The 13,894-nt window shown below is 40.9% G+C and overlaps 1 protein-coding gene and 1 non-coding gene across 9 annotated transcripts in view; one reads left to right on the top strand and one right to left on the bottom strand.

The window, feature by feature from the left end:
- The window catches only part of lama2 (laminin, alpha 2), a 123,111-nt gene that overhangs the window by 100,989 nt on the left and 8,228 nt on the right, over positions 1-13,894 (bottom strand). The window lies entirely within an intron of this gene.
- On the top strand, positions 12,981-13,087 carry LOC114763987 (U6 spliceosomal RNA). The gene has a single exon (XR_003742461.1). It is a non-coding gene; the product is annotated as a U6 spliceosomal RNA (small nuclear RNA).

The following is a 13,894-nucleotide window of genomic DNA, read 5'->3' as shown; positions in this document are numbered from 1 at the left end:
CATTAATTAGTCTTAAAAGCTACATGAAGCGGATGTACATGAAGATGATATGATTGCTTATAAGGGTGCATTTCATACAGTTCCGCCTGACTTTTTAATCTCTTTTAATTCATGCTTCATTCTTCAAAACTCCCAAGATACTGTTAGAGATGCATCTTCACTAATATCACGTGTACTAATAGTTTGTGAAAAAAGTTGATTATATCTTGATATCCCTCATAATCCCTTTGCTCCATGGAAGCAGGCCTTCTTGTTGACCCATGTGTACGTAAAATCACAGAGCACTTTTTTATAGAGACCAGAAATGATGGAACGACCTTCCAATTAATGTTATACATCAGACATGTTGATGCTGATATAAAGAAAGCATAAAAAAATGCAATTATGATTTTTGCGCATTGTAATACATTATTGAATACATTCATGGCAAAAACATCAGGACTGCAAGATTTTTGACTATTTCTGACTGACAAGGTACATTTTTACTCAGGGATGTTATTTCATCATGTACCACTGCGCTTCATCTACAGATGAAGGATAATGAGCCAGTTAAGTTAGGCCACCTCTCAGTCGTTGCCTGCCTGCCTGTCAAACTCGACGGGCAGCTTTCATCAGTAACGCTGAAATACTGTAAACTAGAAAGGATGGAGAGGCTTCCATAGAATACGTTTATTTATACAACAAATGAAGTGGACAGCAGCACAGGGATTCGTTGCCGCTTGGCGCAGACATTTCAGTATGGAAGACATCAAGTGTTTTTTTGACAAGGCAGCCGCGATTCTCTCTCTCTCATTCTGAGAGGCCGGGTGTGGGTTGCCAATGCTTTCTTCATTCTTCTCTGTGTGTTCTCTCCAGCGCCAAATCAATAATTCTGTTGATGCTAGGCCCATTCGCATCTGGTTCACGCTGATACCTTATTCCGGTTGACAAAACTAATTATTGTTTCATGCCGGCTCCCGGTCCGGAGAGTCATGTTGTCTGCAGTCATCATTTCGGGAGCAATTCCTGTAAGGAGGCGAGAGCGGCCTGCCCATCAGCTAACTGCTCTCTGAGCGTACGTTCCTCTGCATTCCCAATGAAGGTCAGTCCAGCACTAGCACACAGTAGCTCACAGCCATATGAAGACCTGCGATGCAGAACGATAAGGTGCTCACTACGCAGACAGTGTCTGGCTTGTGGTCTGGGTCAACCCATGATGGACCTTATCGTGGTGGTGGGGTTTGTGGACCTTTATGTTCTCAGTTGTATGCCCCAAGTAGTGTCTCCCACAGCGAACTGGTCTAAGGTCCAACTTTTCCTCCATAACTAAACAATAAAGTCGAAGTGCACCCTGCCTGGTATGGGGCAACAGCGCCTCATACCGTATTTTACAATACCATGTATTTTGGCCTGAGAGATGAAAATTTTCCCATTTTCAGAATGTCTTCTTTTGAATGCATTTGAAATTGGCTCCAACAAAGGAACGTCTGTAGGGAACATGGAATTTTCATCCTGAATACTGTCTTCATCATTTCGTATAAATCATCCTGCAGACTGTATAAATGAAAGACCATCTGTAATGATGTTTAAACATGCGACGTATTGACGGACAAGGCTTTAAATCATCCAGCAAATGTCAATCAGCTGGCTCCTCCCGTTTGAAACATTTTAAGAAAAAAATCCCAATTACAGACCAACAAAAAAGGGTTGTTACATTCTCCGACCACCACTACTGTTATTTTGTGGTCTCAAGATATGCAGAGCTAGCAACATCGTCAGTAAAATTACGCTGCAGATTCCCATAAAACTGCTGTCCTTGAAATATGTCTCCACATTCAGGCGCATGCTTAACCCTGTTGGTGAACAGGCTGGAGAGGGGTCAGGTGGGAGTGGATTGATTGATACGGCAACATTTATTTTTCATCTGGCTGGTATTCATCAAAGTCTGCAATCCTGCTGCGAGCCCCATGTTATCTGTGCAGAATGCCAGAGCCTCACGCCTGGACACTCAATCACTGCAGTAGGTCATGTTGTATGCCTGTGTATGTGTGTGTGAGAGTGTTTTACATGTCTTTTTCATCAACGTGCGGTTCTTCATGGTGCTAAAACCCATTGGGAGGCTTACAGAGTAGCCAATTAATAACATGCGGCAATAAAAAGGTAGTGCAATGTTTATATGCACCCACACAGATCACATAGTCAAAAATATTTGAATCTCTCTCCAGTATGCAAAGCGAGAGTGAGAGAAAGGATGCAACTTATGAAACAAAAAGTACAAAAAGTACATTTTTAAATTGTTGTGACTCACACTGCATGCCTGTGTGTGTGTGCAGTGTCTTTTTTGCACAAAGCTGTGAAATACTTCCAAATGTGTCTGTGATTTATTGGTGACCCAGTGTTCAGAGCGTGTTTTTAAATACTTTTTATTATAAATATGATAATAGTCATGCCAAGGTACCTTAAATCTAATTTCTGATTGTAGCCTGATTTTTTATCCACCTTTACCATCACAGGTGCCATACATCCACGTGCAAACATCTTTGTGGTCTAGCCTTTAAATGCTTATTTTGACTGCATCATTAATCAAAATGCTGATGGCTTGATGTCGCTTATCATGAAGTTTGAATAAATCACTTTGATCACAAAGTTCAATGAACGTAAAGTTTCTTTCCCAGTGATATCTCTCAATTTATTTCAAGTTATTTTTGTGGTCAAAATGCTCTAGTGTTCCACAATGTAAACATTTGTCCTGCTGAACCTTCTTGGGTATGTGTTGCTGGATCGTAACGGCTTTGTATATCTTGCCATAGTCTCCCTAACCAATCCATTTAAGAAAGTCAGATTGTGCACGCAAACAGCACTCAACTACCACACACACATCTATAGTCAATGTACATCAACAATAACAAGTATTTCTCTCGTTTATTTTTACAAGTTTCCAAGCTTTTCCTAGACTCTTGGGTGGGGTGATGGATGTGAAAGGGATTTTGTACATTTTGTTGTATGCACACATGTGTCTGACACCTTTCTTCCACAAATTAGCCAGATCTTGGATTGGCAACACTCCACTGAGGTCCCCTTGAGCAAGGTACCATCCCCACACACTTCGGATCACTTTCATCTCATTGAAAAAAATTACCAATGATTCTCTACTTGGGAGACATCAAGGAAAACCAAATACTGTACAGTCAAAAAATTCATGGTCAGCTGGCCAATTTTGTAATAATTCTTATTTTGCATTTTTGTTCTTCATGCACGAACACATTTTCTTTGCCATGTCTTGTTCTGCTCTTGTTTTGACCTGGACTGTGTGACTCTGACACATAATGAGGAATGAAGGTTGTTTGTCATGTGCCTTGGCAGGCAATTACAAACCCGTTAAGTCCAGTGTAATGCAATCCGCACAAGCAGAGGAGGCAAAAAGCCCACAGTGCTGTCAAGCTGGCCTTGATGACAACACACTGTTTCCTAGTAACTAGATGCGTGCATAAAATTCTGCTCAAATTTGGAGCGACTTCCTTAATGGAAGATGATGACACTTCTAATTTGCAGCTGGGAGAGATTTTCATTTTATTTTTTATTTTTTTGGGTTACACACAAAAGAACTTAAAACTAACCCCATTTTATCATCTGCCATATTTAATTTGTCACCAAAACACTTATATGCAGCTTTGAGTGAGAGTAAATTGAAAATCTATCAGAAAACTAAAAAAGAAAAAATTCAGCATGAGCTGTCAGAATGAAATGGCCTACGTCCCCGAGTGTCAGTGGCATCAGTATCTCTCCAAAGGGCCGCACCCACTTTCAATCAGTTTGATTGAACCGCATCCCCCATACACACACATGCCTGCCAAATTTGCATTAAAAAAATTCCCAAATTCAGAAATAATAGCATGGACAAGTATGATTACATTGTTTTATGTACAGTTATGTACACTCTGACTCTATGCACATATAGTGACAGGGTACGGGTTTGCATGTGTTGTGTGGGTGTACGTATTTGTCTAATTAGTTGTGCACCACATCTGCACACTTGAGGAGATAATCATTGTGTTTGATGGATCAGTGTGTTTCGTTCAACTTTACACCAAATTTCGCAGAGATTTTAAGTGCCAAACTGTAGCCGAGTCACTATAAGTCCAACAGAATTTGTTCTGGAGGATGAACCATGTAAACAGGTGATACAGAGCGCCATAAACAATAAAACATAAGCGCAGACGAACATCAGCAAAAGGTTCAGTGTCAAGGAGGCAGACATAACATTTCCCAGAGGAGGATTGCAAGCTAACATCAGACTTGTAAACAGGAAAGCGCACTGTTTGAAGCGTAATTCATAAAAAAAATACAAGCATTATACACACTGTCTAGACGGTGTTTCTTTTTGGATCCAGAATATTTGTGTGTGTGTGTCCAGATCAGATCAGAACACACACACACACACATAGACAGACCATAAACACAGTCTCACAGCAATTTATCTTTTTTTTTCGGCTTAAAAGCTTAACTGGTCTACTTCATGAAAGAACACGGATGTAAAGTGCGGCTGAATGTGTAGTCCAATTCAAACGTCTATCCCAAATCTCTCTCTTTGTAAAATACAGTCTTTAATAAACACCTCCATTATGACACTAAAATAGGTTTAGTGAAATCCACAATGACTGTACTACATCTCGCTTTAGCTTCTGATGAAAATGGTGCATCAGACAGCTACAGATCCTATATTTGTCTGTCTGAAAAGTCATTTAGTTTGACGTTGATGGAAATTCAATGAAATTTCAGCAGATTAATTTTTTTATGCTTTTGCTTGAGGGTGAAAGGAAGAAAAAGGAAGAAAACACACACACACACACACACACTGCAGATTATTTATGATGAAAAATATGTAAGTGCTTGTGGTGCCTGGCAACTAAAGAATTCCATTTGATCAAACCGTATCAAAATTACAAAGGAGACGCCAATGTGAAGTGTTTGCTTAAAATTCACTCATTGCATCTGAGTAAAAAAAAATTATCTTGTTCGGATGAAGAAAAGGAGAGTGTTGCTATAAAGCAACTTTAAAGCAACAACTTTTTACCCCCCCTGCTATTATTCTTAGTTCAACTTTGGCACAAGGTAGCCCATATACTAATACAAGAATGTTCTATGATGCTGGATCTCTGCCCACAGCTTTCACAGCTATCGCTCAATTAAAAACAGATCTCTTCATGAATAAATCAGCAGTCCACCATTGAGCGGCTCTGAGCATTTGAAGAGCACATTGCGGAGATTATATTTTCAAAAAAGAAAATTTACAAGGAACTGAGGTCATTTGTAGGGAAAGTTATTAAAATCATCTCGTGCAGACATTTCCCCTCCGTTCAAACCCACGTCCCCCCAGTTGTGAAATGAAAAAAACGTCTGTTTCTATTTTTTCTTCATTCTCAGTCAGATGAGAAAAGTGGCTAGAGTTAGTTCAGTAGTGTCATGCCTCTGAAGTCAGTGCCCAACAGCACAATGTTCCTTAGTAAGCTTTCTGATCATACATACAATCGAATTAACAATGGTATAATTTCTAACCTCTGTTAATTTATACAAAATTGATATATTTTACATCTTATTGAATTACACAGACATTTTATGGCTGATATGTTGCTTACACATTACCCATTATGCAATGTTGCTTGTATGATATCAATGGGACCCTTTTGCAATGTTGCTTGTATGATACCAATGGGACCCTTTAAACATTGATTTACTTTTACATTTGGCATTTAGCAGACACCCTAATCCAGAGCGATATACAATCCGCAGTTACAGGGACAGTGCCCCTGGAGACACTTAGTGAGACACACAATGGTAGTAAGTGGGGTTTGAACATGTGACTTTGTGGTCTTCTGGTTCATCCTCGAATGTCTAACCCACTAGACAAACCTTATCATCTCTGTTTGTAATACAAATCCTTATGATTGTGTTCTGGATGACAGAAATGATGGTTCTTTTGGTCTGTTTATGTTAACGACTCCTTTGACCTTACACTATCGACCAAGGGACTGCGCTTGGCACCAGATTTGAAATTAGTGCCCCTAGTCTTCTTTATGTGGTCTGCACTAAATCACTTAACATACACCTTGGAATAGATTAACATTATCATATATTGTTGAATGTCTCACAATTGACCCTGTCAGCTCCACTTGAAATAAGACGTCTTTGCCCAAGTACCAATTGTCTTCAGGGAGAAGCAAAAAAACTGGATCTTAACCATTATTCTCATTGGTGTGAAGTGGACGAGATTTATGTAGCAGCTGCCTACGTGGCGGTGATGCTAACAAGCGGCATTTACCCGTCGCAGACAGCCTTGCCACCATGCCACTTCAGAGAGTGATCCATCTGATATAGTGACTGGTAAATCAGGCTGTGGTAAATCTGCAGACTAGCGGCCTGTAGCCCTGCAGTGATTTACTGTCGCTCTCATCCCAGTCTCATTAGGACCTCTACACTAAGAGGAGCACTCCACCGACCTCCTCATGGCACATCCAAGGCCACATAAAACATACTCAGCAGCTGTTATTTGTTTGAAGTGCAAAAGTTGAATATTTCCTTCAGATCTGATTTATAATGTGCAACAGCACATCTGAGTGCAATAGTGTGCCCTAGGAGTGTAATATAACAACATATTTATTTCTTTATTTTGCTCAAATTCTAGAACTAATCATGGCTGCTTCAATGTCACAACGTGCATTAGAGATGCATTACAGTGGCCATGCCGCACACCGTTTAAAATGTCTATAAACTGATGGATTCAAATCATTTTCAGACCATTACACAGTCACACCCCACACTGATCTGATCTGCTCTTTACCTTGGGCTTTCCTTTCACTTTTAAGCAGAACAGGGAAAGTAAGGATGTCTGATAATAATGCCGTAAATGTCAATATAAATGTAAAATTCTGAATGCAGAATTTAATCATCTTGTGTTGATATAATAAAGTTAATGCAAATTAACCAGACCGGTTGATCTGCTGTGGCGACCCTTAATGGGAGCAGCCGAAGGATGAAGAAGTGAAATCTGTGAATAGAAAGATTTTTCATAGACATGTGTCTCCATAGCAATGTAAGATGGGACGTTGCAGAGCCATGACATTTCTGCGCTTTTGTTGTGCATGGTGATTCAACACCTCCGTTTTCACATGTCTTTGTCGAACGTTTTCATTGCAACATTTGGCGGCCCTCCCCCGAGCCAAAGGTGCGATGCGCTGGCTGTCGGGACCGCCTGCTCTCTTTGTTTTCCCCAGACGGGAGGCACCGGGGGCGTGACGTCAGAAACAACAGGTTCTGATTGGTCTGCGACAGCTTCCTGTAGGCCAGGTGTATAAAGGATTGTTCACGTGTGGTAGCGGGACTTCACTTTTTTTCTCAGCTGCTTTTCCATCGGAAGCCTTCAGGCTTTCGAGTCTTTTCTCTCCTCTCATTTTTCTCCTGGATCAGGTGATGCCTGTGAAGCTTGGTTCAGTCTTTTTTCTATCTTTTCCTCCTGTCTTTCATTTTGGTTTTCTCTGTAACATTGGTACCCTTTTTACTTACTGTAACTGCAATAATAATTTACTGGTGTTAATGAATTAGAAACTGTTCATCTTTTAACCTCTATTGTGCCATGCCTCTTTCTGCCAGGTAACATCAAGTTGGAGTGGTTTGAATACAGTGCTTTTGTGTGTTTTTTACTCCATTCTCCTCGGTATTTACAGCAACAACAATAATATTAAAGCAATGTTCACTTGTAGTGGAACGGGTATCGATATCTGCAGTAATGGATCTGAAATGTGGATCAGCCTAGTTCGATCCCTAGTTAGTGGGACAATCCCCATGGACCAACTCAGGGTTGAGTGTGTTGCTCAGGGACACAAAGAAGTCATTCAATTTTGCATAATGTGATTTGTAATCATCTTGTGAGATTGCTGAAATTGCACAGTGTGTAGAAGTTATGATGAGCTCACCAGTTCCATTTGCATCTAGGATAAAAAAAATAAAATTAAAATACATTTTTGAAATATTACCTAAGGACAGGATGACCTTTTTTGTGTGTGTTCGTGTGTTTGTCTTCTTGCATTTTGTCTTGTCTTGTGAGGACCACACAATTACACACACAGTTTCACCATACACTCCAGGTTTCTTCTCTGTAGTACCTCCTATGTTGTGGTCTGCAAAACTCATTTCCTTCTGGCCGTTTAACTGCACTTCCCTGATGGAGATTAACAATATTACTGCCGCCGTAAATCCCAGTTTTACTGCAACACTGGCTGCTGTGTTTCACTCATCAAACATGGGTCCCTGCAAAACAGCCCTTCTCAAAACTTGGATGAGTCTCTGTGTTGCTGTATTTAATCTAAAGTGCCAGGCCTCTGCTGGGCTTTCAGCTGTCATCAAATAAGGAAACTAAAGCTGGAGCTGATGACCACAGGACACCTGCTGAGGTACCTCTACACCAAAACATGGGAACACAGCTGTGTTTTTGGATGGTGTGAGCAAATACTGCCACATAATGAGTCACTATCCTACTTTCTCCCTTCGCATACACTCAACACACTGGATGGTGGTCGGCAAAAAAGACATTTAAACTAAACCCTAGGCCTCTATGGACGTCTGTTTGATAAATGATAAATCTTGACAACACTTCACATGTCAAGGTGCTGCCGAGTTGTAAGAATCCGCATACACGTTGGATCAGTGTCCCGTTCATTGAACTTTACTGTTCTCCATCCATGCTTCAAGTCTAGGACTAGGCTCAGTCCATGAAAGGGAACCTTCAGTCTCCATTTAGAGTGGTACTGTGATAGGATGCCACCTCTGTAATGAGATTTCATCCATTTTCTGCTGAAAGGGCTATTATTGGCAACTGGAAGCTTTTAGGAACAACAGAAACCCGAAGACCAAGTCACAGAGCGGGTTAATGTCTCCCTGCCCTACTGCACTGTGTAAACTGGGATGCTGGGTGGAGGGAGAATACCGGAGTGGAGCTCTTTTGGAGGGCTTTCTGATAGGCCCTACTGAAGGCCCCACTGAAGTCTTAATACTTCAGTAAACGAAGACATTTTGACAACGGCAACAATACTGCCTGACTTCATAAATGCTCTACAGAACGAATGGGCACAAATTCCTACAGAATCACTCCCAAAGCCATCCAAGAAGAGTTTACAAAGTGGTGGAAGTGGTTAAAGCTGCAAAAGAGGGACTTCTATATTACAGTCTATGCATAGTGCTGTATCTGTTTTTTTTTTTTTTATAATTTTGCCAAAACCTCAAGTAAACTTTTTTGTCATATTTTTTTTTAATTTTGGCTGTAAGAAAATGTGATTAAATGGAACCTTTGGTATGAAGTACATGCGTCCATATACTCTATATAGTGTATGTGTTATTGGGAGTATTGAAGATTGAACACAAGAGAACATTAAAGACTTCATGCCTGCTTAACAAACCTTTAAAGGAAATATCCCTTTTGAAATGAATCAGTTGCAACCCCAAACCTCTAACAATTTCTGAATATTATCTGAAACCAAATTCATATTGCTTGCACATTAAGTACCTCGGTGTAGGTGTTGTGTTTTGTTGAAGTAGAATTTATAATTTATAGATTTGTAGCAAAGTATCTGTGTTATGTAATTTGTGTTTAGTTGCCAAAGTTGTTCTAAAAATCATCAAAAGAGTCAAATATGAAAGAGCCTTTACAGTCAGAATTCACGATGTAGGCTTTTTTTTTTATTGCCCTGCCTCTGTGTCTACCACAGTCCCTCAGCTTTGTCCTTTCGCGAACACACTCGTTCTTTCATAAATGAAAGCATGTCGATCAGACTGATAGATGTTGCGCGGGGCACAAATCAAGAGGCAACAGAGAAACGCATCTCGAACGCGGCGTTCTGCCTGTAGTCCGCCATTCAGCCAGGAACATCATGCTCCCCCATCTGCATTTTCAATTACTCAGACGCAAGCCTGGAGAGCGCTGCTATTTCCTTTCATTATGGCCAGATATTTCCAAGTGCGTATCTCAGGGATGAATCACGCAGCTCTCACTTATTAGCATTCACTGGCCTGATGTACAGTTAATCCTAAAACACAGTCCTGGTGCTCCTAATGCCAGCAAGGCAAATAGGCCCAGATAATACGCTGCCTGTCAGCTTTGCATCTTTAGCAGAAAGTGTTATTAGTCGATGAATCCACCGGTTAATTTGATATATTATTTTTGGCAGCAGGCCTTAATGTGAGCTTCAGGAGGAACGTGAGACATGCAGCTTTAATGAATCGGGTAGTGTTCACTTCTGCTTTGCGACATTTAAAATTCAAAGGAAGCCTACATCCTAATTCATTAATGTAGAGCATGCAGAGAGCTGGATTGCTTACTGTCATTTAGCGGTTGATTCATGCCTGCCTAACAAAGTATTAATCTAAGATTAAAGGCTTTCATCTCCAATGTGAAACAATCATGAAAGGGTTGATGTAGTGCCTGCATTGGTTATCTTAGTTCCTTACAAGATCCACTTGTACAATATAAAGGGTTTAGAACTAGAAGGGTATAAGTGACATTTCAAGAGAACTGGATCTACGTGTATCAGACTTTCCATTGTCTGTAAAGGACAGCAATAAATGCAATACCAATTGTAGGATATCTAGACACTAATATCATTATGCAAATTCAGTTCAAGCTCTATGCTCATGTCATGTTTTGGTCTTCCTGATTCTAAACCCTCAGTAGATACAGGGATGTACCATTACGATACATGACGCTTTTGAGTGAAATGACTACATATAAGAAACATGATTGTTTGTAGATATCTCACTTCTTGTGGGAGCCTTATGTCCACAAATTATATATAAGGTCGTGGATTTTTTTGTTGTTGATGAGAATGAAATTCTGCCCATTTCAATAAAGGCTAAAGGCAAACACATATCATTTTTGTTCAAACCCAGACTGCTTTGTCATATGCTTGAAGGCGGGTGTCTGTCTTTATATACAGGATCGTGCTTAACCAAGGGAGGTTCCTGGCCTGTCTTTTCTGCAGTGAACTGGGACGGTCTCATCACCTCTGTCAAGGCATAGGACTTGCAGAGCTGGACTATGCGAGCAGTAGTGACGAGCAACCCTGGCTAGAGACACTGTCAGCCCCAGAGGACACCTTCTTCAGCATGAGACATGGTGGTTTGGCTGCACCTTTCCCATATTGTGTTCTTCTCCCTTGCCCTTAGGGGCAATTTATCCTGCTGTCCTGATTGTGCACAGGTGAGTCCCCTGACAATATGTTCCAGGGTTCAATACAAATGAATAGGCCTCCTTCATAATGTGTATGTGTATCATTAAACTGTGTATTATTAGGCCTACTCTAATCTAACAGAGACCAGAATCTAAAGAAAAAAGACCAGAATCGTTTGCAATTCATCATCTGCATTACTTTAATGACTGTGACTGCCCTTCTGACTTATAGTAAAAATATTAACAATATTAAGGGCTCTGAGTTTTCTATCTACTGCCAGACTTGCTCGTTTATTTTTCTGCTGATTCATTTTTATTTTCAAGGCAAATGTTCCAACATTTATAGGACAAAAATCTAAAGCCTGGAGTTATTTCAAGGCCAGAAATGTGATGCAATAAAAGAACTGGGCCGATACAGTGCAATATTTTACTTAATGGAGACCCTCGTTAAACACGTATGAAGACATTTTTATATTGAATTTTCTGGTGGGGGAAAATGTCCGCCAAGGGTACTTCCACCTATTGGAAAATTAAAGCAGCGGGAAAATGAAGCCCCACGGTGCAGTGCATGTTATAAATATGTTAAGGGGCTATTCCACTTGTCAAGGCACTATTTGTTTCCAATGAATCAGTGCTAAGCACCTCCAACAGACTTCTCAATAATGCCTTATTTGCTGGTACAGCAATATGTGTAATGCGAAACAAATGGAAATCAGACGGGAACTTGCCCCAGAGGAGCGGGCCGGCTGCCTCACCGGGTCGCGGTAAAGTCCCAGACAGGGGAGCCAAACAACCATTAGTTTGGGTGTGTGACACCAAGTTCAATTCCCCACACAGAAGGCAATACCAGTAATGTCAGCGTGTGAAAGAATGCAGATATGAACGGGGGCTAGTGCCTTTGAAGGAATGGCTAATTGACTCCGCCCCCTCCCTTTTTTCCCTTTAACAATCTTCAGGATTTGCTGCCGACATTGATCTTCCACAGCTCTGTCTGCATGCCTTTACTGTTGTGTTGATATCGATCACAGCCACTGCATCAAACTTTCTCTGAGGGAAAGTCTATACGAGTATAGAGTAGCAGAGGCCCTGAAAGCAATCTGACTCCTCTGTTTCATGCTGCAGCAGCAGAAAGAAGTGGGCAGTTTGATGTGCAGGTGGGCCAAAAATTCACAGAAAGACGTCTCAAAGTCCTGCGAGGGTGGGGAGACGTCAGATGGAACAGAGGAGGATTCAGACAAAAGTACAACGCCTACGCCCAAGACCTAAGAAGGACGACTAAAGACTATAGAAGACGTATCTCTGTATTCACATCACAGTGAATTTACCACTGGAGTCAAACAAGATAATGAGATCCTTTACAGCGCACCATGAAAAGGAGACATATTCCAGCATATGCTGTGGCAGATTTATACTCGTCTAAGCTGTTGATGCTCCTAAAGCATTTACTTCATAAGATTCTGAAAAAGGCCTAATGGAAACTATTTGACATCCTAAGACCTAAGTAACAACTTGTGATTTGCCTACTTCCCCTTGGGAAACATCAGGCAGCCTGACACAAAGCATTGTGATGACTATTACACTCTGCACAATGGAGACGTTTAGATGCAACATGTCAGGGAGGCAAATAGGGACACAATCCTCTGGCTCACTGTTATCATCTGAGTATGTGAGTATTGTCCTGACATCTATATAAAAAAAATGAGCAAACAAATGTAAGAATTATGGACTTACTCAGAAGTGGTGGCAGTATTAATTACTGGTGTTGGGCTATATGGCAACAGATATTGTGCTTGCTACAGCAGCACATATACTAAAATTGGATCGATACAGAGAAGATTAGCATGGCCCCTGCGGAAGGATGACACGCAAATCTGTGAAGTGCTCCATATGTTTATGGGGCATTGGTGGCCTAGAGGTTAAGGAATCCCGAGGTGCCACTGAGCAAAGCACCATCCCCACACACTGCTCCCCGGGCGCCTTTCATGGCTGCCCACTGCTCACCAAGAGTGATGGGTTAAAAGCAGAGGACACATTTCGTTGTGTGCACTGTGTGCTGTGCTGCAGTGTATCACAATGACAATCACTTCTCTTTATCACTTTATATACACAGATTTCACAGAACAACTTTATAATGGGCCGATAATGGAGAAATGGTATAATGTGTCCTGGTCTGATTAATACTTTCATGTACATCAAAAAACATAATTTCTGTCAGAACACAATCTTAATGTTGTTAAGTAAATGGGAACAGCCCAATGATTGACCGCTCTTGCACGTCCTCATTCTAATTTTATTTTATAAATACTGAGGAACTAGCAAAGTCCCTTGCTTATTGCATAGTGCTGTGCTTAATGGCAGTTCAAAAAATAGTGCCCTATGATACATAACAGGAAGAAGGCAAGCAATGTTTTGAACAATCACACTACATCAAGTCTAGCGGAGACCTGATGGGTCAGGGTTTTTTCAGTATCTATTCAATATTAGGTGGGTGGTGTTACTGGTATGTATGAAACTTCTTAATGCAAAGTGCACCTAAAATTCGAATGTATTTCTTTATACAGTACAGACCAAACATTTGGACACACCTTCTCATTCACTGGCCTCCACAGTTACCGGACCTGAACCCAATCGAGATGGTTTGGGGTAAGCTGGTCCACAGAGTGAAGGCAAAGGGGCCAAGAGTGTGCAAAGCAGTAATCA

Source organism: Denticeps clupeoides, chromosome 14 (genome assembly GCF_900700375.1).
Source record: "Denticeps clupeoides chromosome 14, fDenClu1.1, whole genome shotgun sequence".
NCBI classification, from domain to species: domain Eukaryota; kingdom Metazoa; phylum Chordata; class Actinopteri; order Clupeiformes; family Denticipitidae; genus Denticeps; species Denticeps clupeoides.
This window is presented reverse-complemented; position numbering and strand designations above follow the sequence as displayed.